Source organism: Vulpes vulpes, unplaced genomic scaffold (assembly GCF_048418805.1).
Source record: "Vulpes vulpes isolate BD-2025 unplaced genomic scaffold, VulVul3 Bu000000627, whole genome shotgun sequence".
NCBI lineage: Eukaryota > Metazoa > Chordata > Mammalia > Carnivora > Canidae > Vulpes > Vulpes vulpes.
Genome location: NW_027325667.1, coordinates 1,617,859 through 1,643,848, shown reverse-complemented (window position 1 = coordinate 1,643,848; position 25,990 = coordinate 1,617,859). Strand labels below are relative to the sequence as shown.

General features: G+C 46.8%; 1 pseudogene; it reads right to left on the bottom strand.

The window, feature by feature from the left end:
* Positions 1–9,835: 9,835 nt before the first annotated feature.
* The window catches only part of LOC140596351 (transmembrane protein 19 pseudogene), a 31,826-nt pseudogene continuing 15,671 nt past the window's right edge, over positions 9,836–25,990 (bottom strand).

Sequence of the window (25,990 nt, the reverse complement as noted above, 5' to 3'; positions counted from 1 at the left end):
GCAGATATTTTATGATAAAATTGTTGTGTAGTGCATGCTCTGTGTGGAATTCAGAGGACAACCCAGATTCAGTGATTAACAATGCCAAAAAAATGCAAGTAACTAGCCATTGTTCAAATAACAGTGGTGCTATTTCTCTTTTGTGGCCTTTTAGACTTTTGTTGCCCTAAAATACCATTTTATTGGGAACCCATTTTCCACCTGGTCTTTCTTGACAGGGTTTTTTTCTACTTTAAACAGTTTCTAGATAAAATTCTGTATTTCAAAAAAAAAAAAAACAAAATTCACTCTTCTTTCATGGTCTTGAGTAGTCCCTGTTGTCAGCAGCTTAATTTTAGAGTGGTGGCTGGAAGTGACCTATTCCCTGAAGAAGTCCCCTGCCAGAAGATTCTAGAATAGAGAAGTCAGCATACTTGCTAGGGATCTTGAGACATGAGCAACAAACCAGCAAAAAAAATTTCCTGGGTGATCTTCTAAGCTCCTAGATGCCCTTGCCTGGGCGCTGCAGATGTCTGCAGCCAGGAGATGCCAACAGGCACAGATAAGAAATAGCCCCAAGGAATAACTCCAGCCAGAAGCCTGAGGCAAGGACACCCAATGGGACAAGAGTGCTTTACTGGCACCTGCCCATTCTTGGTGAGAGGAAAACAACCCAAGCTCCTTTCTGACCATAATGAGCACTACCACAGCAGAGTTCACAGAAGAAGCTGTTCCCTTTACAGTTATTAGGAGAGGGACACCTCCTGGAGTCTGGGGCAGCAGCACACTTCCCCCTCCAGCTAACATGGAGGGAATGACTGGAGTCTTGCCATCTGGGCAACACACCTGGAGACCGACCAGGAGAGCTCTGCAGGTGCTTAACTGAATGGACATTTGTTTTTGTTTTTTTTTTGTTTGTTTGTTTGTTTGTTTGTTTGTTTTTTTTTGAATGGACATTTGATCCACAGCTCGTGAAAGTGATGTACATTCTGGGCTGATTAACTACCTGCTCAAATGGGGACATAGGCCTGTTTTATAAGAACAGGATTTTAAGCCTGATTTCTCAATACAGCCGAAAATTACTCCTACTGAGAGCCAGGAAAATTTCAGCTTGAAGGGGGAAGACAGACAAGAAGTGAACACTGAGAACAGATTAGAACGATCAGAGAAGGGTTGTCAGATGCTCCAATGAACAGTTATGAACACTTGAAACAAATGGAAAATAGAAAATCTCGAAATAGAAGACGTGCATTTCAGTTGGAGAACTATTGGACTTTCCCAAGTTCTAACTCACTGGCTGGACTCGAATAGAGAGGACAGAAGAGAATTCATGAACTTGAGGTAGAGCAGAAGTAATCTGTTCAGATTGGGTCAATAGAACCAAGTGGTCTGCAGAACCAGGGCTCGCCTTGATATCATTGAGGTACCCCTAACTCTAGCAACATGCAGGAAATTGGGTCAGCCTTAAACTTCTAGGTCTATTCTCTAGTTCTACAGAGAATTTCATCTCCCAGGACGATTGTAGAACAGGCAGGTTAAGAAAGTCCCTTCAGGAGAGTTTGTCCTAGGAATACTGTAGTCAGAGCAGGATCATTGGAAAGAACATCTTCCCCAAGCTCCTGGCATCCTGTATCCCAGGATATCTTTGGTTACAGACCCAAAGACAAGCAGATGGACTTAGTACTGTATACCTCCTCTACTCAAGGACAGAACAGTGACAGACAGAAATAGCCACATCCTTAGAGGCCAGGGGTAGGCAGTAGGGAAGGAGTCCCAGAGGCAGCCCTGACCACTAAGCCCAGCTCTAGGCAAGGGCTTTCCCAAGCTGACCTAGTTCATGGAGCTAGCACCTCTGGCTGGTGAGAGGTCAGAGCTCTACTTGGTCCATGTCAAAAAGCCAAGGGACCTCTGATTTTTGGGATGGGGTGGTGGTGCTAAGAATCTGGCTGTGCTTCAAGCACATGCAAGGAGAATGCTCTAGGGAGAGATGTGCCTCAGGGTCACTACGGTGGTCAGGGATCTGGAACTGGTCAGGAGATACTTTCCAAGACAAGGGCAAGTTGCTGTCTCTGCACTAATGTGAAGAATTGGAAGACCCAGCACATTGGGTCTTGGAGGGCTCAGACCTGTGGAACAGTTCACCCTTACAGCTGCTATTTTGGAGTAGGATGCAGAGCCAAGGCGGCTTGGCTTCATGCAGGCCAGTATAGGGGTGGCCATGCCACGTAGTATACAACTTAACAGATAATATGGAAGGATCTAGGGCAGAGAGAATACAATATAGAGCTAACAAAAAGCCTCAGTTGATTGATCACAGATTCCTAGAGAAGCAGCATGCCTAGTCCTGCTAGTTTGATAGTCAATTCCTCTCCTGCCGGGGTCCTGGGAGTGATACATGCCTAGAGAGGGGTCACTAAATGCCTGCAACTTTCCAGTGACTGAACTATCAAACTGGATGTCATCTGACACAAGTAATCACAAGCTCATACTGCATAGAAGGTCAGTACAACAAATTTGAGACCAAGCTAACTCCGAGGTCAAAAGACTCCAGTTTCACCAGGTTACCATCTTGCGTCTGAGGGTTATTCCCATTCAATCTCTGGTCCTGGTTTGAACCTTGATCCTAAGGCTCATGCTGACTTGACTTAGTTTGTGCATGAGGGTCAGGCCTGACTTGAAGTCAAGCTCAGCCTGACTTGAAGGCGTTTGAAGAACTTTGGCCAGACTCCATCCTCTGTACGTGTTGTGCTGAGGTCTATCACCTGGGGAGACCCATCACTGTCCTTCAAACCTCGGGGAGGTGGGAGTAAAGCGGTATTTGAGAGGATTCGGTCATTTGACCTAGGCCTGATGCATTCTTTAGAAGAACACAAGTTTGGCCTTGTGTGGCCCTGGAATCTCCTGTGTTCGATGCCTGTCTAGAGGCCCACGGAGAATCTGGTTTCACTGGACATCACCAGGGGTACCAGTGTCCTAGAAGTGGAGTCTATCCTGGTGGTAACTCTAGAGGAGGTGGGTGGTTTCAGACTAGAAGCCCCCCCGCCTTTTTTTTTTTTTAAACACCATACTTGGTTTGCAGACATGAACTTCCCAGCTTCTCTGGGCTTCTGGTTAAGATTTTTTTTTTTAAATGGTATCAGCCAGCTTCCTTTCCTTCACTCCAGGGCTACAGGCTCTCCCTGAACAGAAGACTTCAGGTCACCTTTTTCTATTTCGCATTGGCTCAGCCTTCTTTGACTCTTCTTGCTACGGTCACTTGTCACCACAGATTGTTCTCTGGTTAACTTTCCCTTGTCTTGGTTCCCTGTAGGAACCTGTCAATGGTTTCTGGTGTGTGTGAATTTGTAAGAATATTCTTGTATAAACTACTAGTACCATGATCAAAACATGTGCCCAAACTCAAGGTATAACAAGCATGTGTAGTTTTTACATAAGATACACCTGAGGAAAAAAGCCCTCTTTATCCCTGACCCCTAAGACCCAACTATCTTGAATTCCAAGGTACTTCTCACCTTGTTAGCCAGTTAAAGACAGCATAGAGCTTAAGAAGCACACTTCTTGACCTTGCCAAGGAAACCAAGTGTTCTTGCAGAACACAAGACGTTGCTAGGTAGGATGCTCCTACTTCATCTACAGAGGATTCAAGCCGTGTCCTGTCCTAGTGAGCACAGTTATGATGTATGAAGGTCAAGGCCCACACTGTAGACCCAGAAGGGTTATTGGTCAGGTTCCTGAGTGAAAGCTGGCTCTCCACTCCATCTCCTTGATCTTTGGAGTGCTGTCATATTTGATTGTACCAGGAAACTGGGCATTTGTGGCCAAAGTTCTTGTTCCCTGATGGTATGTTGGGAGGTCCTTTGTTTGGAGTTGTGGTCCATGCTGGTGTTCTAGAACAAGACCACCTAGCATGAGGCGCAAGGAAAGGAGAAGCTCTGAGCAGAATTTAATGAGAATTTAAGCTTTAAGCAGTTCACTGTCAAAGCTATTTGCTCTTATTGATCAAGCTTGGTTCCTCACTCCACTTTCTTGAACTTTTTTCATACTGGCCTCCCTACCTCGAGTATCCAGCAATTGTTCATCCTTCCTGAAAAAAAGGTTTTTTGGGCCCATTCTCACTTCCACTGCCATGTACACCCTGGGCCAAACCACATCTTGATTTCTACATGGTGCTCTTAACTGGTCTCTTCCCTACCACCCGTCTTCTACAACAAGAACTTAAGGCTCTTAATGGCTATTTTTTTCCGCATTGAGTGAAATGGGAATCTAGTGGTGAGCTTTAAGTAGAAGACCAAACACAAAGTCCTTGCAGGATCTATGACCTGAGACTTTCCTATACTCACTTGGCTATATGGTCTACACCACTGACTAGAGAAGGGGCTCCTTGCTGGTGGAGGCACATTTGCTCCCTTAGATTACCACTATACATTATAGGTACTCCATATTTGTTCATTTAAATTCGATTTGTCAACCTACTATAACAACCAGTGCTCATTCTATCAAATACCCTCCTCAGTGTCTGTCACAGCTACCCTATCCCCCCCACCTACCCCTCATTCTGCAACCCTTTGTTTCCCCAGAGTTAATCTCCCTCTAATTCCAACCCCCCTCAGATCCCCTCTTTTCAATCCCTTTCACTATTTCTTATATTCCATGTATGAGTGAAACCATAGGATTTGTCCTTCTGATGGACTTCACTCAGTATAATACCCTCCAGTTCCACCCACACTGAAGCAAATGGTGGTTGTCATTTTTAATGACTGAGTAATATTTCATTGCATATACAGACCACATCTTCATCCAGTCACCTGATGAAGTACATGGAGACTCCTTCCATAGTTCGGCTATTGTGGACATCACCGCTATCGTGGTGCAGGTGTCCTAGCATTTCACTACATATCTTTGGGGTAAGTGCTCAGTAGTGCAATTGTCGGGTTTTGGGTATTTGACTTTGAGGAACCTCCAGTTTTCCAGAGTAGCGGTACCAGTTTGCATTCCCACCAACAGTGCAAGAGGGTTCCCCTTTCTCCCACAACCTCTCCAATATTTGTTGTTTCCGGTCTTGTTCATTTTCGCCATTCTCGCTGGTGTCAGGCGGTCTCATTGTGGTTTTTGACTTGTGTTTCCCTGATGGCAAGTGATAGAGCATTTTTTCACATGCCCGTTGGCCATATGTAGGTCTTTGGAGACACTTCAGGTCTTCTGCCCCTTTAGTGACTGGATGGTTTACTTGGGTGTTGAGTTTGATAAGCTCTTTATAGATCTTGGATACTAGCCCTGTATCTGATAGGTCATTTGCAAGTATCTTCCCCCATTCTGTAGGTTGTCTTTTAGTTGGTTTCTTTTGCTGTTCAGAAGCTTTTAATCTCGAAGTTCCAAGTTCATTTTTGCTTTGGTTTCCCTCACCTTTATTAGATTGGTCTTGCAAGAGGCTGTGGACAAATTCAAGGTTTTTGTCCGTTCTCTAGGATGTTGTATTCTTGTCTCACATTTAGATACTTCAGCCATTTGGAGTTTATCTTTGTGTATGGTGTAAGAATGGTGCAGTAGCATTCTTCTGCATGTGGTGGTCCAATTCTCCCAGCACCATTTTTTTTTTGAAGAGTGTCATTTTTCCAGTGGATATTCTTTCCTGCTGTATCCAGTATTAGTTGACCAGAGTTGAGGGTCCATTTCTGGGTTCTGTTCCATTGATCTAGTGTCTGTGCCAGTGCTATAATGGTCTTAATGATCAGCTTTGTGATACAGCCTGAAATCAGGCATCATGATTCCCAAGCATTGGTTTTCTTCTAGATTGACTGATTTGTTGACATATGGTTGCTCATACTTTAAGAGTCTTGTATTTTTTCAGTATTGGTGATCTTTCATTCATGATTCAGTGTTTTTAAATAAGGCCAGACAAGAAAAAGGACCATTAAAGTGAAAATTTTTAAAATAGTAAAAGGGAAAAAAAAAAGGTGGAGTAGATAATAGAGTCTCCCAAAGGGGACCCTAGAGGGTGATCCTCCTGGTTTAGAATGGATTTCATTCTCTATGTTAGAAGATGCTCAAATCCAAATTTAAGTAAACCAGCAATACTCATCAACTACAAAAATGTAAAGATAGAAGAGGGGGGCAGACTGGGAAGAGACTGTAGTCTCACAGAATGAGCCAACATGGTGTTCCAATTGGTTTTGGGTGTATCTTGATCCAGGCGTTAGAAGGCATTAACTTTTATCATTGGAAAACAAAATGAGACAACCCCCCCCCCATATCCCATGGGTCTACCAGAATTAAGCTGACTACATTGAAGGGAATCCAGAAGAGATCTATCTAAAACATGTAATTGTAGCAATATGAAAGTCCAAAAGGAAAAAGCTTAGAAACAAGTTGGTAAAATGTAGCTAAGGTGGGAAGAAAAAAATCTTGGGAATTTTTAACTTTATACAAAAAAAAGTTGTGATTAACGAAAGAGGGTGGGTTTTTTGTTCAAAATTTATTCGTGAGAGACACAAAGACACAGGCAGAGGGAGAAGCGGACTCCCTGCAAGGAGCCCAGTGTGGGACTTGATCCCAAATCCTGGGATCATGACCTGAGGTAAAGGCAGATGCTCAACTGCTGAGCCATCCAGGCATCTCCAACCCTCTTCTTTATGCTGTTTTCCCCTTCAGCCCTGGAGCTTTCCAGCGCTGCTTGTCCAGTGAGCTTGCTTTTCCTTTATTCTACTGGTAGTTCTGGGGAGGGGCTTGTTGCACGGATTCTCAGGTGTCTGTGCCTGAGAGGAGATGCCCTGCCTCTTGCCAGGTGCAGGACTCAGTATGAGCTGTTTGTCCTGTGAGGCCTTTGTTCCCTAGGTCTTGCCCCTTCCTTATGAAAGTCGAGGAGAAAAAAAAAAAATGGAGGCAGCCAGATCTCCAGAGCCAAGAGCTCCGTGTGAGTACTGAACCGGGGCCTCCTCGTCCACACTGGTCCAGATGCTCCCGGGGACAGGTGAGGATGCACCAATCTGTACAACTCGCAGGGTGCCCAGTGGCAGGAAAGCTCTTGTTTTCCTGTGCCCTCCGCATTTCCACCAGTCTCCCTGGGGGAACAGGATAGCCAGCTTTGTCCGCTTAGGTGTCCTCGGATCCAGGGCCTGTGCTCCTGGACCTACGCTCCCAGGGACCCCCTTCTCCTGAAGGGAATAGAGGACAGCCACCTCCATTGCTGGGCTCTAGGGCAAAGAGCTCTGGAGCAGGCCCATGTAACTGGCAGGCTTCTCCCAAATGTCCAGGAGGGTTGTGGTGCTCTGGCAGTATTAGAGATCAGGCCACGATTTGCTATGAGCTTTACCGAGATCAGGCCACGATTTGCTATGAGCTTTTCCTCCGGGTGCTCCTCTACTAGGGTCTTCAGGAATCTTGAAGCTTCACTGCCCCCTCCCCGAGTCTGCACTACTTCCCTGCTAAGCACTTTTCAGTCAGGGAAAGCTCAGGCATGGATTTTTTTTTTTAAGTTCCCATTTGCCCATGGCTGGGTTTTCATGCCTGGAAGCTTGTGGGGGCTTCACTTTCACCTAGGCTTGTCATGGTTCCCCCCCTTCCACTCCTTGTCAGGAGCAAAAACTGTAGCATTCCAGCTGTTCTCTTTACATCTCAGGTTGTATTCATAGGTGTTCAGGATGTTTTGAAAGTTATTTAGGGAAGTTTGTGGGAGCAGGAGTTGAGGACCCCTACACTTCCCCCATCTTGCCTTGACCACTCTAGGTACTCCATATTTGAATGGACTAGCATCCATTAGTTATAGGCCACATTGTTTCCCCCCCCCCACTAATGTTCTATAGGATACGAATGGGTTTTTCCCTTCTACTGAAAATACAAGCAGAAAAGTAGGTCAGTGGGAAACCCTGGTGGCTTTAGCTTTGCTGGTTTAGTGGTTTTACACTGGTAAATAAGTCTTAAGTTACCTGCCCAAACATGGTTAGGGCACCAAGCTGGGTTTAGACTTAAGAACCACATACAGAAACCCACTTGTATAGGTAGGAACAGCCATATTACTAGTTGAACTGGTTGGAAGCCCCACCTGGCCAGGCTTCCTAGAGCTCCAACATCAACCAAATAGGCAAGGACTTGAATGGAGACCTAGGAATTGCTTATTGGGCAATTCTTGAGTAGGTACCAGCCTCCAAGGGATTCTTTGAACCAGTGTAGGCCTAGGAGCCAGAGTCTGGGGAATGAGGTCTAGAGGAAAACAAGCTGAGTGAGTTGTACTGGCTGTGGCTTTCTCTGAACATTTTCAGCCTATTTCCTAGTGTCCTTGGAGGCCCAAGTCCCCTTCAGCTCTATACTTGTATAGACTTCTACAGAAGTCTAGAGACTTCTATAGTCTCTACCATGGTTGTCTTAAACTACACATAGTTCCGAGGATCCAGAGAGCCACTTGTGTTTTTACTACCCACGATGTGCCACACGGACAAGAGTCCTGCTCAGAAGACAGGAGAAAGCAGGATTCCATTTGCTGTTTCTGCAGCTGTAACAGAAGGTCACACGGCCTACTTTAGGACATCACCAGTGAAGCCTTTTCTTTCAGCCTCTCAACACCCGGGTCTTACCAGGCTGCAGACAAGATGAGAGAACACTTGCCATTATCTTGTTCTAGAGGCAGCAGGGATAATCATTAAGGAGTGAGGTGGTTAGGATAGTTGCCTTAGGCTCTTTGATCTTCACCTCCATCTTCAGAGGTGGGGACATGTTGAGGTGGAAGGAAAGGTGACCTCGTTTCCCTTGGAGTATCCCAGGAATCCCCCACTCCCACACCTATTTCTTAGCACGAAACACCTCCAATGCGTTTCCATCTTGAAAGATTGTACCAAGTCAACAGCAAGGCAGGGTTATAGATTTTACTAAGCCTCGGCAAATACATAGGAGTGTTCCAGTTGCTCTGTCAAAGTGAATTACTTTTTGGAAGGCCATTCCGATGTGTTCCCCTCACCACTTCACACTCTGAAGCCAGGCATGAAGCCTAGAACACGGGTTTTACTGCAGAGTGCATAGAGCGCATTTCTGTACACCAGTTGCCATATTCGACATGACAGCTTGGGGACGGTTACAGTTAGTGCAGCCCACTGAGTGTATGACACTAGAATGGATAAGCCATAGTAGGTTTATAATGAAATACCATACAGCGGTGGAGAACTGCTACAAATAATATGCAGAAGTTTCAGACAAGGGTGAAGAACTATATAGAAATGGAGTCCTGTGGTATATGAAGTTCAAAACCGTTTGTGTTTTCACTTTTTTTTTCATTTTAGTTGAGTCTGTATTGTACAGGAGAGCATAACTTAAGCTCAGAATAGAAGTCATAGCATCTTCCAATGAATTCTAGGTAGCAAACGAAAAAACTAATTACAATAGTTTTCCAGTGACTAACTATTCAGGATGCCAAAGTAAAACAGATTCCTATACAAATTTCAAAGAAAGCTAGAAAATACATTAACAAATATTGAATTCAGAATAATTTCTGCTCAGAAATCAACTAAAATGTAAGGTGCACTTTTTTAGATAGAAGATAAATCTCTTTCACTTAAAAATAATTTTTTCGTGCATTCCAATGGTCATATGAAAAAGACATATACTTTATTTTCATTCTAACCCTGAGGAAGGAAAAACAAATGTGGAGTAGCATACTAAGAACTTAAACTCCACACTTTTCACAACTGGAAATAGCAAGTAATGGAAGAAGTCCAGGACTACATTTATTCAGGCTTCCACACACATCAGTTTAAATTCCCCAAAACTAAAATTTGGGCAACTGGTACTAGTGGCATTATATTTTTAGTCCCTACACTGGTTTAAACAAAACAAAATTTGTATTTACCACGTAGGAACTTTCAGCTCAGCAATATATAGGGACATTATAGTTTCATTGCTTAAGAAGCTCTATTCAGAAGAAAAATATGAATAAGGTCTATGCACACATCTCTTTCACTACAAAGAGGTCAGCTGTTACAGGGGAGTTAATGAGAGGAAAAATGTGGAATTTCATCACAATGGAATATGGGAAGAGCTGGTATTTCCTCTTTGCCATTACAATTATTCTTCTTAGGATGAAACTTGGAATTGCAAATTTAGCTGACTTTGCCACAGTTTTCAACCTTTGTAAAGGAAAAAAAAAGTTCACTCCATGGGCCAGAAACCCCAAGCAGCAGTTGGGAGTAAGAGGGCAATAACAATGCAGTGAACCTGTTTTCTTCAGTTGTTATCAAGAATGGGTTTCCCCGCTATGTACTTCACCTCATTCGCTGGGCTGTTGACCACCATGCCTGTGCTTTCGTCTAAACCAGTAAATTGCATTGTAGCTCCTAAATATGAGTCCACAACTGATCCTAGTAATCCAGCCAGACCCCCAAATGCAATAATTGGCCACTGGGGGGCAGAAATGCCTAAATCATTAATGAAGACCAACTGTGTGAGGAAGTAGGTGATGCCCACAAAGGTACCGCCAAGTAGACTGGAGACAAGGCCCACCACTGTGACCCCTCCATTGGTCCCAACTGGAACTTTTTCCCAGGTTGTTATTAGCCTCGGCGGGCTTTTACTCAGAACCGGGCCCACTTCTGAAGCCCAGGTGTCTCCAGCAGAGCAGGCCAGTGCAGCCAAGAGAGACAGACACATCCAGGAAGCGGTGTACTGCTTGGAAAAATCTATTGGGATCTCCCCGGGGCCATTTTCTATCATGTACAGCAGGGCCAGCTCTGTGGGCACAGCCCCATTGCAGAACACCTGAACCCAATTCCTCTGCCCACCTTCTTTGTATTCTGAATCTAGACGCTTCTTTATTTCTCCCTTCCATTTAGTGAGTTTTGAAGAAGAAAGGAAAAACATCAGCAAAGAGGTAAAAGAGCTGAAATTTGCAATGCTTAGGATAAATCCAACCACAAGCCCTCCCAAGGCCCCACTGTGGTCTAGACTTTTCTTTTTAAAGCCATTGGAGACGATCAAATCAGGAACGACGACAGAGAACAGCCAACGCCAAGGAGAAATAGGGTGTAAGTTGCCGTAGTAGGTGCTGGCGGTCAGAGACACCACCCAGAAGGCCAGGGAGATGCAGAGCGCGAGGCTCAGCAGCTCAGCAGCGCGACGTGGGCATCATCCTCAGGCACCGCGTGCACGCGCGGCCGGCGGCGTCCGACATGGGCTCGGGCCCAGGGGCCCACTCACCGGGCGGGGTCGCCGGCCTGGGGCTCGCAGGGGCGCCAAGGCCAGGCCCGCATCGCCCGCGCCGCTCCCCTCCCTGTGTTTTCACTTCTATCACTTGATAAATCTTGCCTTTGATAAGGATCAGGGGCAGCGCAAGGAATGTGTCTGGGCTTGTCAGTAATGACTTCATCTTCCTGGATCAGTTATATGCAGGGGATTCACTTTAACACTTCACCAATGCAGTAGAGTAAGGTTAGAGGAACACCACTGGAAAGTACATAGAAGTTCAGGCTCAGTCCAAGCTTTGCAAATTTGCCTCTCAAGGTTTTTGGCCAGTTCCCGGTAATTGGGTCTTTGCAATGGGGCCCTGGAGATCCGGACTTCCCCCAGGAACCTGCTGGTTACAACGGAAAACACCCTTGGCTGGGCTGACCTCAGGGAAGTGGGGTGGAATTCCTAAGGCTGCCAGAACCATTTTGCAGTTGACTTCTTCAAGTTGTTGAAACCTGTAGTGCTAAGGAAGACTTGGCCTGTCTTCCGGGAAGAGAGGTCTTGTCTACTAGTTTGCTGAAATCTAGTATTTTTCAGCAGTATTAGGAGCTTGAAAAATTGCTACTAGTTGAAAGGACAGACATCCTGTGTGACCACACAGCCAGTCATTGACGTGGTGGGACTTTCCTGGACTCTTGTCTGCTTTGGACACTGGTGATGCACCAAGGAGCAACAGTGAGGACTTGTGTTATACCCACCTCCTCAGGCCTTGTGAGCCTGCTTTCTATGGTCCAGAAGGCCCTGCAGGAGGGGACTCCAAGTTGTTGGAACTCCAAGGTCTATTGGAGCTTGGAGTATAGAGAATGCTACCTCCATGGCCCCCATCCCGGTATAGCCAGCAAGTTGCACTCCCCTCTGCTCCTAGTCTGTGCAACACTAGCTCCTATCCACCATGCTCTTCAATTCTGCTACCTTCACACCTCCATCCTCTAGCGCAGATTCAAAGATCAGTTTTATGTCTGGAACACCCTTCCTTACCTCCTCAGCCCCTTGTTTTGTGTGCTTTTGGGTCTTTGAGCTTCTGCTCCTTGCATGGATCACGGTAACAGTGTGAAGGCAGGTCTGTGTGGACCAAAGCCTGGTCACATACAAAGGAGCTCAAGAGGTTCTCCAACCAAGGCCCCCTCAACATATTAGGTTTGAATTTGAAAAAACTACTCCATATTCTTAGGGCAGAATATTCAGGGAGATACCATAATAGTGGTTAGGTCATTTGTCTAAGCTCATTAGCCATGTACACGAAGAATTAACCCCAATATTAGCTATGGGCTTTGTGGGAGAGGTTTGGTCCATGTAGGTCCATTGGTGGACAGATGTACCATCTGGTGGTATATATTCACAGCAAGGGAGGGACACTGCATGTGAGGGAGGCAGAGGGCATGTATGGAAGTCTATAGTTCTGCTCAAGTCCTGTGAACTAAAACTGCTTAAGGTTTAAAAAAAAAAAAAAAGAAAAAAAAAGCAATGCCTAAACTACATTCACAGAATCAGGTGTCTAGAAGACTGATCAAACTTTGACAGGCCTCACAGCATTTTCTAGGTTAGTCACATTCAACCATCATTGGTCATTTCAGTAGAGGGTTCTCCGGAGACCATGTTGGAGAAGTGTCTTGAGCCAGGATTGCCTTGAAGTCTAGTAATAAAGATCGTCAACATCTCCAGTTTTGATCAAGGGTAGTGCCTATCCTCTCCACTATCCAGTCATTCAACCAGGTGAAGTCCAGAACTGAAGGCTCCTGCCCTATGTGCTGGGACAACTTCCTCCTCGATTAGACCCCAGTCCTGTGGCAGGTAGCCACCAAGCCATCCCCTAGTCTCTCCTATGTACTGGGTACATGAGTATGAGACTCTAAGGCATCCAGATATCTAAGGTGGGAGCCCTTTTGCTGACAAGAGTTGGCTCTTTCTAAAGCCACGTGGCAGTAGTTCTACAGAGACATTTACCAAGACAGCATTAAGTTTGGTTATCTGATAGTCCCTTGCTAAAGTTAGAAACATGGAGAACGTTTTGTAGGGAGGATGACTGGAAATGTTAAGTTTCAGTAGCAAAGTTGGTACTCAGGAAAGCCCCCTGGGGAACATCTAGGTACCACTGAATGGCTGCTGGCAGTGCCCTTTGACATGTGGAGCTTCAGTCAGGATGCCAAGGTAATTCTTTCCTAGCACCAAAAAACCCTGGTTTCTACTCCAATCTTGGGTTTCACATTTTAAGTGCTTTGGGGCATCCAGATTTTAAGTAAAATGTAATAGCCAAGAAGCTAGCATATCTCAAAGATGGTCCTCCTTACAGGTCAGTATCAGGAGTACCATTTGCCAGGCTTGTTCATCTGATACAAGTCACCATGGGCTTAATTTCACACATGGGCCTAGCTTTCAACCCCCTAAGCTCCTTCCCAGGATTCCCCATCAGACATGGATTTTGGAGGATTTGTGGAAGGGGTGGGGGGCCTGCTAGGAGATGCCACTGTATTTAGAAACCATGGCGGCAGCACCATTGCCCAATTTATAACCCAACAGGAAGGGGACACCAGCTCTCCCTCAGCCCCTTCTAAACTTCCGAATAGCTCCTAAACACCAAGATACCAAGAAAACCATCAGTGCAAGGACAGCAGGAACCTGAAGCAGCATCAGTTTTAGGCTTTCTAAAAATAAGTGTGGGATGGGGAATTGTGGAGATCTAGCTGGTTTAAGGAAGATGGTGAATCACAGAATCCTCCATGTTTGGAGCACCTAGGAAATTCTAGTAGGGACCAGTAGTAGGCATTACAACACACTGAATGGCAGCTCAGAAGAGTGCTACTGGAGGAGAGCGGGGGGCGGAGGGCAGGGAGAGCAAGCACCTAGCTGCTAGTTGAAGCTATGACGTCCTGAGACCAAACCTAGAGCAGGATAGGGACCAGCTAAAGAACAGCTTGCAAAGGAGACCTGAACAAAATAGCTGGAGACTTGTCAGTCCCTGGGCCAGGTGTCAGCTGGGCCAGAAGCGCTTTAGACCTAGATCTGTCAGGGAGATTTGAAGAGGTTGAAGTCTGTTTGGGAACATTCAGACCCCAGACATTTAGGAAGGTCTTGCAAACGTGGTAAGGCACTAGTGTTAGTGGGGAAATGGTTTTCAGGATAGAGATCCTGGTTTTGTGATAAGCTCAAGGTCTAGAAGGAGTTGAAATCCCTCCAGAAGATGGTGGGGGTGAGGGGTTAGAGAGAATCCTAGAAAATAGATACATTTTTCCAGGGCAGATAACCCCCAGGGAGTGACAGATCCCTTACAGGCTTTCTACAACCGAGAAGCCCCCCCTTGAGGGACCAGGAGGACCACCAAGGTATTGGCAGAACAGATATGGCGTCCTGGCAGGACTCCCTGAACTCCCAGGTAGGCAACCAAGGGATAGTTATTCATCCAACCCAGAAAACTACCGTTTGGAGCACCAGGCACAAGATGGTTTCCAGGTTCACCATGACCTGTACAATCAGAAGCCCTGTCAGCAACATTGGACACGTTTCTCTAGGCACACTAGTATGTGAAGTCCCCAGCGAGCCGCTGGTTTCCTGACCTAGTTCTCTGGAGGCAGAGAAGAGAGAACCCAAGAAGATACTAATAAGGAAAGAAGATCCAAGATTTGTCTGGGTCCCTAAGGTAGAAACTACGGCTCCCCCAGAGCCCTGAAGACCCCAGCCTTGATAGAGACTATAGCACAGATTCACCTGGATTTCACCTCTGGAGAACAGGGAGGCCCCGGCATAGAGTGGTGTCCGGTCCTCCATTCACAGGAAACGGCACAGAATTTAGGGTAGGAGGCAGCCAGCCCTGTTCTTCGGCAGTTGTGCTCCAAACCCTTACTTCAGGCATGTTGCCTAGGAGGATAATCCCTCCATGCTTTTGATCCCCTGAAAGGGATTGCAGATAGGATCTGCTTCTCGATCCTGGAAGAGGGAAAGTTACAAATGGAATGTATTAGGAAGACGAGGGCTTGACCTTTGCAGACTGATCTACAAGGTTAGGGCAATAAGTTTAGACTTTTTGCTTCTCACCACCAGGATTTTTTTTTTTTCTTTGAGCTCAAGTGACTGATGGAGATACTGCTTTTGACTCATTCAGGTTGAGCAATTCCCCTAATACTTTTCATCCCTTCATTCCTTAAGACCTTAAAGCCACCTGTGGCTCGTAAAAGCCAAGAAGGCTACTTCACCAGCTGTGCTAAGAATGGAGGAATCCGTTAGAATAGGGAGTCGGCTTTGTAGGTTTTTCCTGTCCCCCCCCCCATTTGTAGCTTTAATACAGTCCATGCTGCACAACTTCAGCGGCAGTACTTCCAGCCCATGTTAGTGGGACCACCTCCCCTCGGAGGTCCCTAGTGTTGGGGTCTACTCTTGGACTCCATTCTCAGTACAAGCAGATCTTGTGAAGCTATTTTTTCCCCCTGACTGCTTGGCCATAGGCAGTTTGGGTTTTGTAGTTTCAAGAAGCAGGTACTTAAAACTCATCCCAAGAATGGAACAGCAGTCCATCTGTACGTTCCTGATCAGCACTTGTGAGGTAACCTGGTTGATGAAAACCTTGCTGCTCACTCCCTCACCCCCTAGAAGAGCTCCTGGCCTAAAATCTTTTATTCTGATTTCCTCACCCCACCTTCCTGCCTAGAAGACCATCCCAATTTTGTACAGATCCTCGGAGCAGCTCTCTACTTGTGTGGAATAGCTGCCTATTCATGAATGGGTTAGTAAAGCCAGTTAGAGCAAACAAAAAGTGTGGTCTGTGTATACCGCAGAATATTTCTCAGTCACTAGAGACGACAAATACCATTTGCTTCGATGTGGTTGGAACTGGAGGGTATTATGCCGAGTGAAATAAGTCAATCGGAGAAGGACAGACATTACATGGTATCATTCATTTGGGGGAATAGTGAAAGGGAATAAAGGGGAAAGGAGGGGGAAAAAAAAGGAAATATCAGAAAGGGAGACAACATGAGACTCCTAACTCTGGGAAACAAACTAGGGGTTGTAGAAAGGGAGGTGGGCAGGGAGTGGGGTGACTGGATGACGGGCACTGAGGGGGCAACTTGATGGGACGAGCACTGGGTGTTATGCTAGATGTTGGCAAGTTGAACTCCAATAGAAGACAAACAAAAACAAAAACCCACCAGAAGCTGGGTGAGTCACTCTCAACTAAAGCCCTCATTTGAGGAAGAGCCACAGCTGGGCTCCGGAAGTTAGCTATCAGGATAGAGGGTTGAACAAGATCCTTTCATTTTAAAGCCTGGTCCTGATAACCCTCCATCACAAAAGGTACGCTCCTAGTACTATACAGGAGGATACTATGCTCACAAAGAGCCTCATTTTCAGAGCTGTCCTGGGATGGCACTGGAGATCTCTTGGGCTCAAGTTCTTGAAAGGAACTTGCTGCCTTGAAAGGAAGCTTCAAGGGAAGGCATAGTCACCTCCAAAATCCAGTCACAGGGCTAGGCTTTGATGGATGCCAGGTCATCTGGGACCCAAGCTAAATGCCTGTAGGGATCTTCTATCCATTTAAGTAGATCTTAATTCAAAAGTATCCTCCAAAGCACAGCTGGTACAAATATGGCCACATGCAGTATTTGTCAGACTGTCCCCTAATTGACATTAGGCCTTAGGGCTATAGTAGAAAGGCCAGCTAGACGTCAGCGCTCTGGACCCTGATATTAGGGAAAATGCTCTGAATGTGGTTACTCCGTGAAAGCACCCAGGATTCAGAGCTGTTATTTTTAAGCAGGCAGTTGCCTACTGGGCACACACGCTGGTCACATTTAACTCCATGTTCAATTTAGTCAACACCTAGAGCTTCATACCAGTGTCCTGTCCTGTTGTGCATGTTATGGGAATACTACATTTTTCAGGTCAGGAATCTGGGAGAGCTCCCCACCGCTCCTCTTCACAAGTAGCAGAGGTAGGGGGCAAGTGTAGTGTCTTGATATAGATGACAGAACCTGTTTCCTTAGCTCGGGTCTTTAAGTCTGGTCAAGTTCATTAGGCATGGACCAAGACCGACCGCAGGATTTGGTAGTGTACAGCTGATAGCCACCCCAACTTCCACAGCTCACCAGGGGACTTTAGGATTGGCTAGGACGAACCCCGTAAGACCTGGAAGTTCAGTGGTCCTTACTTGGCTTTAAACTTCATTGCCAATCTCCAACCACACCTGTCAGGAAGAACATGGATGCTCTTATCTGGAGGCTTTTCAATAGGCCCTTGCCTTCTTAGGAAGGCTTAAATAGGCTTATTCATGAGAAGGAGGCAGAGACAAGCAGAGGGAGAAGCAGGCTCCTTGCAAGGAGCCTGATGCAGGGCTCAATCCCTGGATCTGGGACACAGGATCACACCCAGAGCTGAAGGCAGATGCCCAACTACTGAGCCACCCAGTCACCCCCTAACGGAGCCCTCTGTCTCGCTGAAAGTAGACTAGAAGTTGCTAACCTTTTCTGCAATCAGCTGTTCATTTTATTGCTGCAGTATAGTCCGAGCCCAGGGTCCAACACTGGGTATTTGGGCCAACCTTTGCTAGTTTTTACCACTTGAATTCAGTAAAGACTTTCCCTTTACAAAGCGAATTCTTATTAGATACTAGGCTACACTCAAGCCCAGAACTGTAGAGCCAGAGGAACAGTTCTTGGGAGTCCCTGAAGGTCTTCAAACAGCAGTTAAAGAAAACTCAAGACCAGACAAACCACGGGTAAGGAAAGCAGAAACAAGGGAGCCTGAAACTTCAGGCAAACCCAATCCGTGGAGATCTGAGAACATCTAAGGGGGTACCCTGAGTGCAAACTTGAGTGCAAACTTGCTCAGTCCAGTATTCTGCTCCTGTTTGGAGGCCTTCTAAACTTTGCCAGGAGTATAGTCTAGCTGTGACTCATTCATCTGGAGCCCGACCAGATGGATTCATCTTAGAAGCAACCACTATTCTGAAACTGAACATAGTTCAGGGCAGATCCCCATGTCAGAGGCCCTCAACAAAACCCTGTGCTTAGGAGATCTGGTTTTGTACTCCAGGATCTGGAAAAGCACTCAGTTGAGTTTCAGAGTATTCTTATGGACCTAATACTCAAGTATTTTGAGAAGCTCCCCACACCCCCGCTTGGGAGGAGACGGCACAAGCTGCTCTACATCTGAGCCTGTACAAGCGTACCTTGGGTCCTTACACGCTTAAGAAAAAGTTTGTGGCAACCCTGCACGGAGTGCATTTCCACGTGCCATTTCCACGGGAAGCACGGAGACTGCTCAAGCCATTCCAGTTTTCAACTCCGTGATATTATACAGGATTCCAAAAAGTGTATGTTTGTCCAGCCAGGTAGCCTCTCCTGTATGAATGCAAAAAAAAAAAAAAAAAAAAAAAAAAAAAAAGAAAGAAAAAGAAAAAAAAGCTTAATTCTTTGCAAAAACATAAAACAAAAGAAAACAAAACAAAAAACCCACAAACCAGTCTCTCACAAATATTTTTATTATTGAATTTATTGCTTCTTTGAAAACCTAGAGGGGGAAAAAAAAAAAAACCCTTACCTTCCAGGCACGCTTCCTGCTTTTGCTATTAGTCAAGTATAGATGCTGCAGTGTTATTAATTTTAACAATATTTCAGCCTGGCTTAATTTGGCTGCCTTTTTGGTTCAAGGTGAGACCCCGGAGGGGGCGGGGGTTGGGAATCATCAAGCCAGTCCCAAAGCCTGTTTCTGGAGGCCGGCATTTGATCTGTTACAAGCCTCTCCTACCCTCCTGTGGCTTTGCTTTATACTCTCTCAGAACAATGCCTTCTCTGTGGCCCACTTTTGCTGCCCATTCTCAGGTCTGGGTCATTTGGCGCCTCCGATGGGTCAGGGTGTTGGGGTCCTGAGAGTCCCTGGTGACTCGCAAAAGTAAGACCTCATCCGAGCCTTTCCTCAGAACGAGAGTCCCAAATGGCCTAAGTTTTGTCAGCACACAGGAAGCTTCTGTTCTTTTAGGATTTGTGCCCAGATCAGGTCTACCATCTTGAATACTGTGCCTTCAGGGAGATTCTTAACCTCCAGGCAGGTTACCCCCAAGGAGGGTGTAATTGAGCCTTGTTCCATGAGGCGGACAGTGTGGAGCCACAACAAAGCGGCTCTCCTCCAGGCCGCTGCCCCTCGGTGCCTTAGGCCTGCTCCTCAGACCTCTCTACTGTGGTGTGGCTAACTGGTGACTGGAAGCAATTCGGCTCCGCTTCTCACTTGTTCTTAGATCTTAGTGCCCCTGACTGCTGCAAGGCCATATTATCAGTGTTTACTTTTTTGGGGTAGTATAGAAGCTTTTTGCCACCCCCAAGCTCGAGGGAGCAACAGGTGCTAATGAGCAGTGCCCCCACCTCACCCCCTGCCCTCCAACAACACACACCCACACAGAGTCATATACACAAGACATTTAAAGGATTCTGAAACAAAACCAGAGGAGCAGTGTGAGTTCGAGGAGCCCTAACAGAGTATATACAATTTTCATGAAAACCTGCCAGAGGCTAAGAAGCAGCAGAGCATTGTGAACCAACACTAGACTGTCGTAGCCAGCTTTCAAAGGAATTGCAATGCTTCACCCTGGATCTGTTCCTCGGCAGCAGGTTCGAGAACCCAAAATGTGGCCTCCTCTAGCATGTAATCAGTATTTCTGCTGCATCTGAATACAAAGTGGTTGGCTTTGTCTCAGACCGAACTTAATGTAGCCTCACATGATTCTCCCCCACCTGGCTCCGGGAAGACTGCTCCTGGCTTAATAGAAAATGAAGATAAAATAATGCTCCAGATGTCTCCAAATAAAAATGTTCCATTTAAAAAAAACAAAACAAAACGGGAGTCTATCTGTGCCATTTCCACTCCCTCCTATACCATTCGTCTCTGCAGCACATTTTGATAGTTCATGAGATTTCATAATTATGATCTGTGATCAGTGACCTTTGAGATTATAATTATGGTTTCAGGTCACCATGAACCACAACATAGGATCGGAAACGGACAGGAGTGTTCTGACTGGTCCACCCACCTGGTACTCTTGTCTCGTCTGTTCAAGCCTCCCTGAGACAAGAGTAAGCCAGTTAATATACAGTGATCTCCGTGTGAGAGATGGAACACTTCCTTTGCATTCACAACTTGTATAACTATCACAAGGCCCAGATTTGGGCCTATCAGCATTCAGTGTACCTTCTCTGCTAAGCTTGTTTTTTGACTTGAAGCGTTCAAGTGGAAGGAAAAGTTCTTGAAGTTGGTACTTCACCAGGGACCACAGGAAGGTTAAAGCCAGCAGCCTTAATGCAGACATGGATATAAAGTTCGAGTGATGGAGCTAGAGGGTCAAGTCTGGCTCAAAATTCCCTCAAACTAAAGCTTAATCCAGAGCAAGGCCAACTCTCCAATTTTGTGTGAGTGGAGGGACCCGGGGATGCTCAAGTTTGAGGCCGGCAGAGGTCCGTTCTTGAGGTTCAAGAAGTGGTCTCCATAATAGAAGCACAAGTGGATACAGCAAGTTCTCTAGAAGATCTAGCTAAGATAGTGAAGATTTCCACTATAGTGAGAACAGCTTTGTATCGTAGGACGCCATCTAGGGACTTCTAGTAGACTGGGGCAGGAGTTCTGAGAAACAAGCTGCCACTCTTGTCAGGGGCAAATGCAGCTGGTGACTAAATTGAAGCCTGTGTTCCTTGGCCATTCCAAAAATCCTAGGGCCCTTAGGAATTATGCTAAATTGACCCTGCCTGTGCTCCAAAAATGGAGCAACAAAGCCTGGATAGCCGATAACATGGCTTAGAGTATTTCAAGCTTACTGCTGAGACCTGCTACTCAAAAGATCCTTTTCTAGTTAACTGCTCATTGACAATGCATCTGGTCACCCAAGAGCTGAGGGGGGCCTACAGAGCGATTGAGGTGTTCACGCTAACCACCTCTATTCTGCAGCCCACAGTTGGAGTATTTCTGACTTAAGTCCTCTTAGGAGACAGTTTGTAAGGATATAGCTTCTGTAGACAGGGAGCCTGCAGGTGGATCTGGGCAGAGGAAGTTCAAAACCTGGGAAAGGATTCACTGTTCCAGAGGCCATTAACATTCATGATTCCTGGAAAGAGGTCAAAATGTCAACAGGAACAAGAGTTCAGAAGTGGATCCAACCCCCATGGATGATTGAGGGGCTCAGGACATCCGTGGAGGAAGCCCCCTCAGATGTGGTAGAGACAGAATTAGAAGTGGAGCCTGAACGTGGGACCACACAGCCATGATCTCATGCTAGAGCTAGTGGGAGAATAGATGCGGCTCGGGGAGGAGTAAAGAACATGGTTTTTGAGATGGAATCTACTCCTGGCGAGGATGCTGTGAAGCCTGTTGAAATGGCAGTTTGAACTCTTCCATAAGCCTACTTGATAAGGTAATAGCAGGGTTCAAGAGGACCGACTCCAGTTTTGGAAGCTCCGTGGGTAAAATGCTGTGGAACAGCAGCACATAGCCACAGAGCAATCGTGTGGGAGGAGAGTCCGTTCATGCGGCTAAGTTCATTGTCGTCCCAAGAACTCAATCAGTCGGCAGCTGTCAGCACTGGGGCAGACACTGCACCAGCAGAAAGACCAGCTGAAGGTTCAGGGGACAGCATTTTGGGGAGATTTAGTTCAGGCATTTTAGGACTATTGTACACTTAGTAGGCTATGGTGTAGTATAAACGTAGCTCTTACGTGCTCCAGGCAACCAAGAAGTTCATTTAGCCGCTTTATGGTGGTGTGCAAGAAACCGTGGTATCTGAGGCCTGCCTGTCTGAACAGACTTTTCATCTAGGATAAGTCGTACCTCACCGGAGACTAAGGGGGCTGTACGGCAGGCACCTAGAGCCTCTCAAGGCCCACCAGAGGCCACCTGCCCTTTATAGGGTGGCATCTAGAGCCCCAGCACAGATCTCAGGGGACAGCGTGCAAGTTGCCAGAGAAGCTCACCTCCCAGCTGCACATGACTTCAGAGAGCAGCCTCAACACCTATACTTTACATGCACTTAATTGTTGTATGAGTGGAGGGTGTAGTATGGCTGAGAAGATCCTTAGGATTGGATCTTAAGGATCCATCTAAGATGGATATATAGCGAATAGAACCAAGCACCTTCTACTCCACATTTCCGAAGGCAAGGTTAAGGCCAAACCACAAAGGCACTTAGGGGCTTAGCTTTGTAGTAGGATCCTCCCTAGAGGAACACCATGAAGACTAAGTGGTCACCCACCCACCCACCTCCTACTGTTTGGGAAGGATTACTTCAGCATGAAGCTAAGGACCACTTTTCTGCACAATGATGGATGGGGGAAATGGCAGCTTGGACACACTATAGGAGGACACCGGGCTGGGAGCAAGGCAAGAGAATCCATAGTGGCTTCCTCTAAGCTCATGAGCAGGACTGCGGCGTTCTGTGCACCATAAGGGGGACCTAAAGACCCCTTATGGTAGGACGGCTAAGCCAGACTATGCTCCATGCAATTTCACTCCCTGAGCTGCAGGCTTACAAAGGCTTCTGCATCCTCTGCATTTCCCCCTTTCCCACAAGGAACGCCAACATCACCTGCATTTAGAACGAGCCTCATCTGCTGGCCGCCTGTGGCGGTGTTGGCTGCTGCCTCACACAATCCAGCTAGCACGCCACTTCCAGCCGGAGGCCCACGCCAGTACCCACAGAAGTGTTGCAGCTAGCGCCCGGACACTTTGGGCACACTCCATGTTGAAGTGGGGTCTGTGAAGACCTCAAGAGCTAGCTAGTCCCTAACTCCTTGTTTTACAGGGGAGGGCAGCAGCACCAAAGCAGACAAGAAAGCTCAGCTTCACAGGCATAGGAAGGAGTCAGGCTACAACTAGATTCAGGTAGTTCCCAGCATCATGAAGCAAGATCTAATGAGTTGATTAGAACCGGGCCCAAATGCCTTTTCAAACAGGGACTTGTGCTTTGAGAAAGCCCCAGCTGATAAGACTTTCCCTCCCTCCCGAGGTGAGGATTAGGGGTTCTGTAGGAGAGAGTAAGTGTACAAACAGATCCTAGTTCCTCTCTTTTCTAGTGATCAGGTCACTTCATCCTTGGGGAATGAAACCTGACTAGAGAAGCAGAACTAGCAAGGAATGTTGAACCCTTGCCAGGTTAGAGGGGCTGGGGGAGAGCTTTGGTTTATTTAGTTCTAATGAACTAGTAGCCAGATAACCCTTCAGGGAGAGGAGCGGAGGTCCCTATCCCTCACGAGTTAGAGATGGCCTTAAGGTTTTCTGGAGGACAGCTACACCCCCCCCATCACTGCAGGACTAATCCCTCTGACAGCGTTGACAAGATTTGAGGAAGAAAGCCTATTTTAGTCACAGCCCAGAAAAGGAACCAGCTTCCTGAACCTCAAAGATCTTTGCCCGTCTCCATTCTGCTGAGCACCTCCTTAATCTGGTGCCGTGCGGAGCCAGCCCGCAAAAGGGTTGAGGGGTCCCTATCATCACAAATTCAGATCTAAGAAGCCACCTAGACCTCCAGGACCACAGAAGTAAATGAAGAAGCATCTAGAAGACCATGTCTAGTGCCCAGGGCAGCCAGTCCTGGTGCTGGGGAGGGAAGATGCCTGCTGCTCGTGGGTTGGGAGCTCAGGTTCACCTGCTCCACCATCACTAGCGCTTTGTTCTGACCTAGTTAATAATTCCGCTCATGAACGACAGGCACGGAGAGCTGCAGACTGCTGTACCGCAGACTCCAGGCTTCCCAACTTCTGATTCAGAGGCTTTGTGAGGCCCTGCCTATGGTTCCCCCACCAACATCGGCTTCCGCGTACCAGGGGGCTGCTCTTGAAAGGCTGCTTTAGCATTCCCTCCCAGGCTGGGCCCTTAGGGACCCAGCAGGCTCCTTCCCACCCTGTTCTGCTGGATGAAAGAGAACTTCGCCTTAGCCCAGGAGCCAAGGAATTGCTCCTACGATCCTCTTTAGAAAAGGAAAGAAAGGTCTTAGAGCAAAGGAGGCCTCAGACATGCCGGTGGAGGTGCGTTCGAACAGGCTTATTGCGGGCTGGAACCTCCTTAGGCTTCAGCAGAGTGAAAGAGAGCAAGAGAAAACAGGAGCTTTCTCAGGAGGAAGGAACCCAGAGGAAGAGCCAACCTTGCCAGCTTGAAAACAAAGGCCCAGCAACCCCCACCCCCCTCCCTCGTATCAGAGAGCTCCGGCAGCCCCGCTGGGACCACCAGGATCTGACCGCCCAGGGCTGGACCAACAGCTCACACCAGCCAAGATACCCACGGGAGGGAGGAGGCCGCAACCTGCCTCTTTATAGGCCTGCCTTCTCCCCACCCCCTCTATTAGCTGGAAGGACAGCCACCTGCGCCAGCAGCCTCTCACCTGCCCTGCCCCCGCCAACCTCCTGTTGGGTTTTGGGGGCTACTGAGGGGCAGCTGGGGTCTTCAGGGTCAGAGACGTGAACACTGTTAAAGCAGTCGGAGAGACTTGGCAACAGTTCTCTGCAGCTCAGCAGCTTACTGTGAACGAGGAAACCACTTTTGGGAGGTCCTCCCTGGCCCTGGGGACAGCCACGGTGGGGCAGGGGTGGGGTGGATTTTCCTTGGAGAGCTGAGGGTTCAGGTAGGGCAACCAACGCATCCCTGTCTGCCTGTGACTGTCCCACTTTTACCACTGGAAGTTCTGTGTGTCCTGGGACATCTCCTAACCTGGGCAAATTGGGGGTTGGTCATCCTTTTTTTTTTTTAATATGTATATTTATATTTTTTATTGAAGCTCAATTTGCCAACATACAGTCTAATGCCCAGTGCTCATCTTGTCAAGTGGTCATCCCTGCAGAGGAAGGTACAGTGACTTTCCAGGGTCTGGACTCCCGTGGCTGGTAGGGCTTGGGCTGGGAGCTGTAAGGGAGGGAACACTTTGCTTTATTTAAATGCCCTTGAGTGTTTCTAAACCACTTAGATTTACAAATCACCCTAGACATATTCCAACTCTGCCTATTTAAAGACCCGAAGCATTTCCTATTACTCTTAATTCACATTGTTTTAATTTGGGGGTAGAAAGGCTAAGAGTTTTGTGAGATTTGTTAAATGTGTACCTCTGTGTCTTAATTATGAACAAGCTCACCAGCTAGGCCCGCGGAAACTTTTTTTAGAAGTCTGATTACCTCCTATTTAAGGAGTTAAATGTCAGGTTTTTACTGTTAGGACCCCTTAAAAGATGGCAGGTAGTTCCAAAGGTGAAAACTGTAATCATACATTGTTTGTAGGGTTAAGAATTTGGAATCCAATCACTCTATGGTGGTGGTAGGTTTATCTCATTGTATTTATCCTCAGGACTGGCCAACGCAATGAGTTCAGTGGATTACACGGTTTGGGGTTCGGTTGCCAGTTTTGATGGGAGATCGAAGCTTCTTGAAATTATTTCATTTGTGATGCCTTAATTGATACATGTGCTGATGATTTTCGCTAACACGTTTTAAAGTTAATATGTAGACATGTGGTAAATTGTCTATATGTAGTTTAAATAAAAATATTTCAGTATAAATAGCATAAGGTGTTTGTATACCTCTAGTCTACACCCTTGGGGCCTCTAGGTAACTGCAGTCACTTTAACGAGATTCTACTCTCTAGAGAGGACCACCAAGCTCTTTAAATGCCTTCATCTGTTTCTAAGGGACGTTAGAAGTGACTTCAGCACCGTGAGCAATGGCTAAGCCACGTGGCCGGCTTGAAATACTATGTGGATGCCACTGCTGTTGGAGGAACAGGGTCTGAGGACCTCAGGACCGAGTGGCCCATCAGCCCAGCATCTTCCCTGCCCGCTGTGTGGAGAGCAGATTGCGGGGCT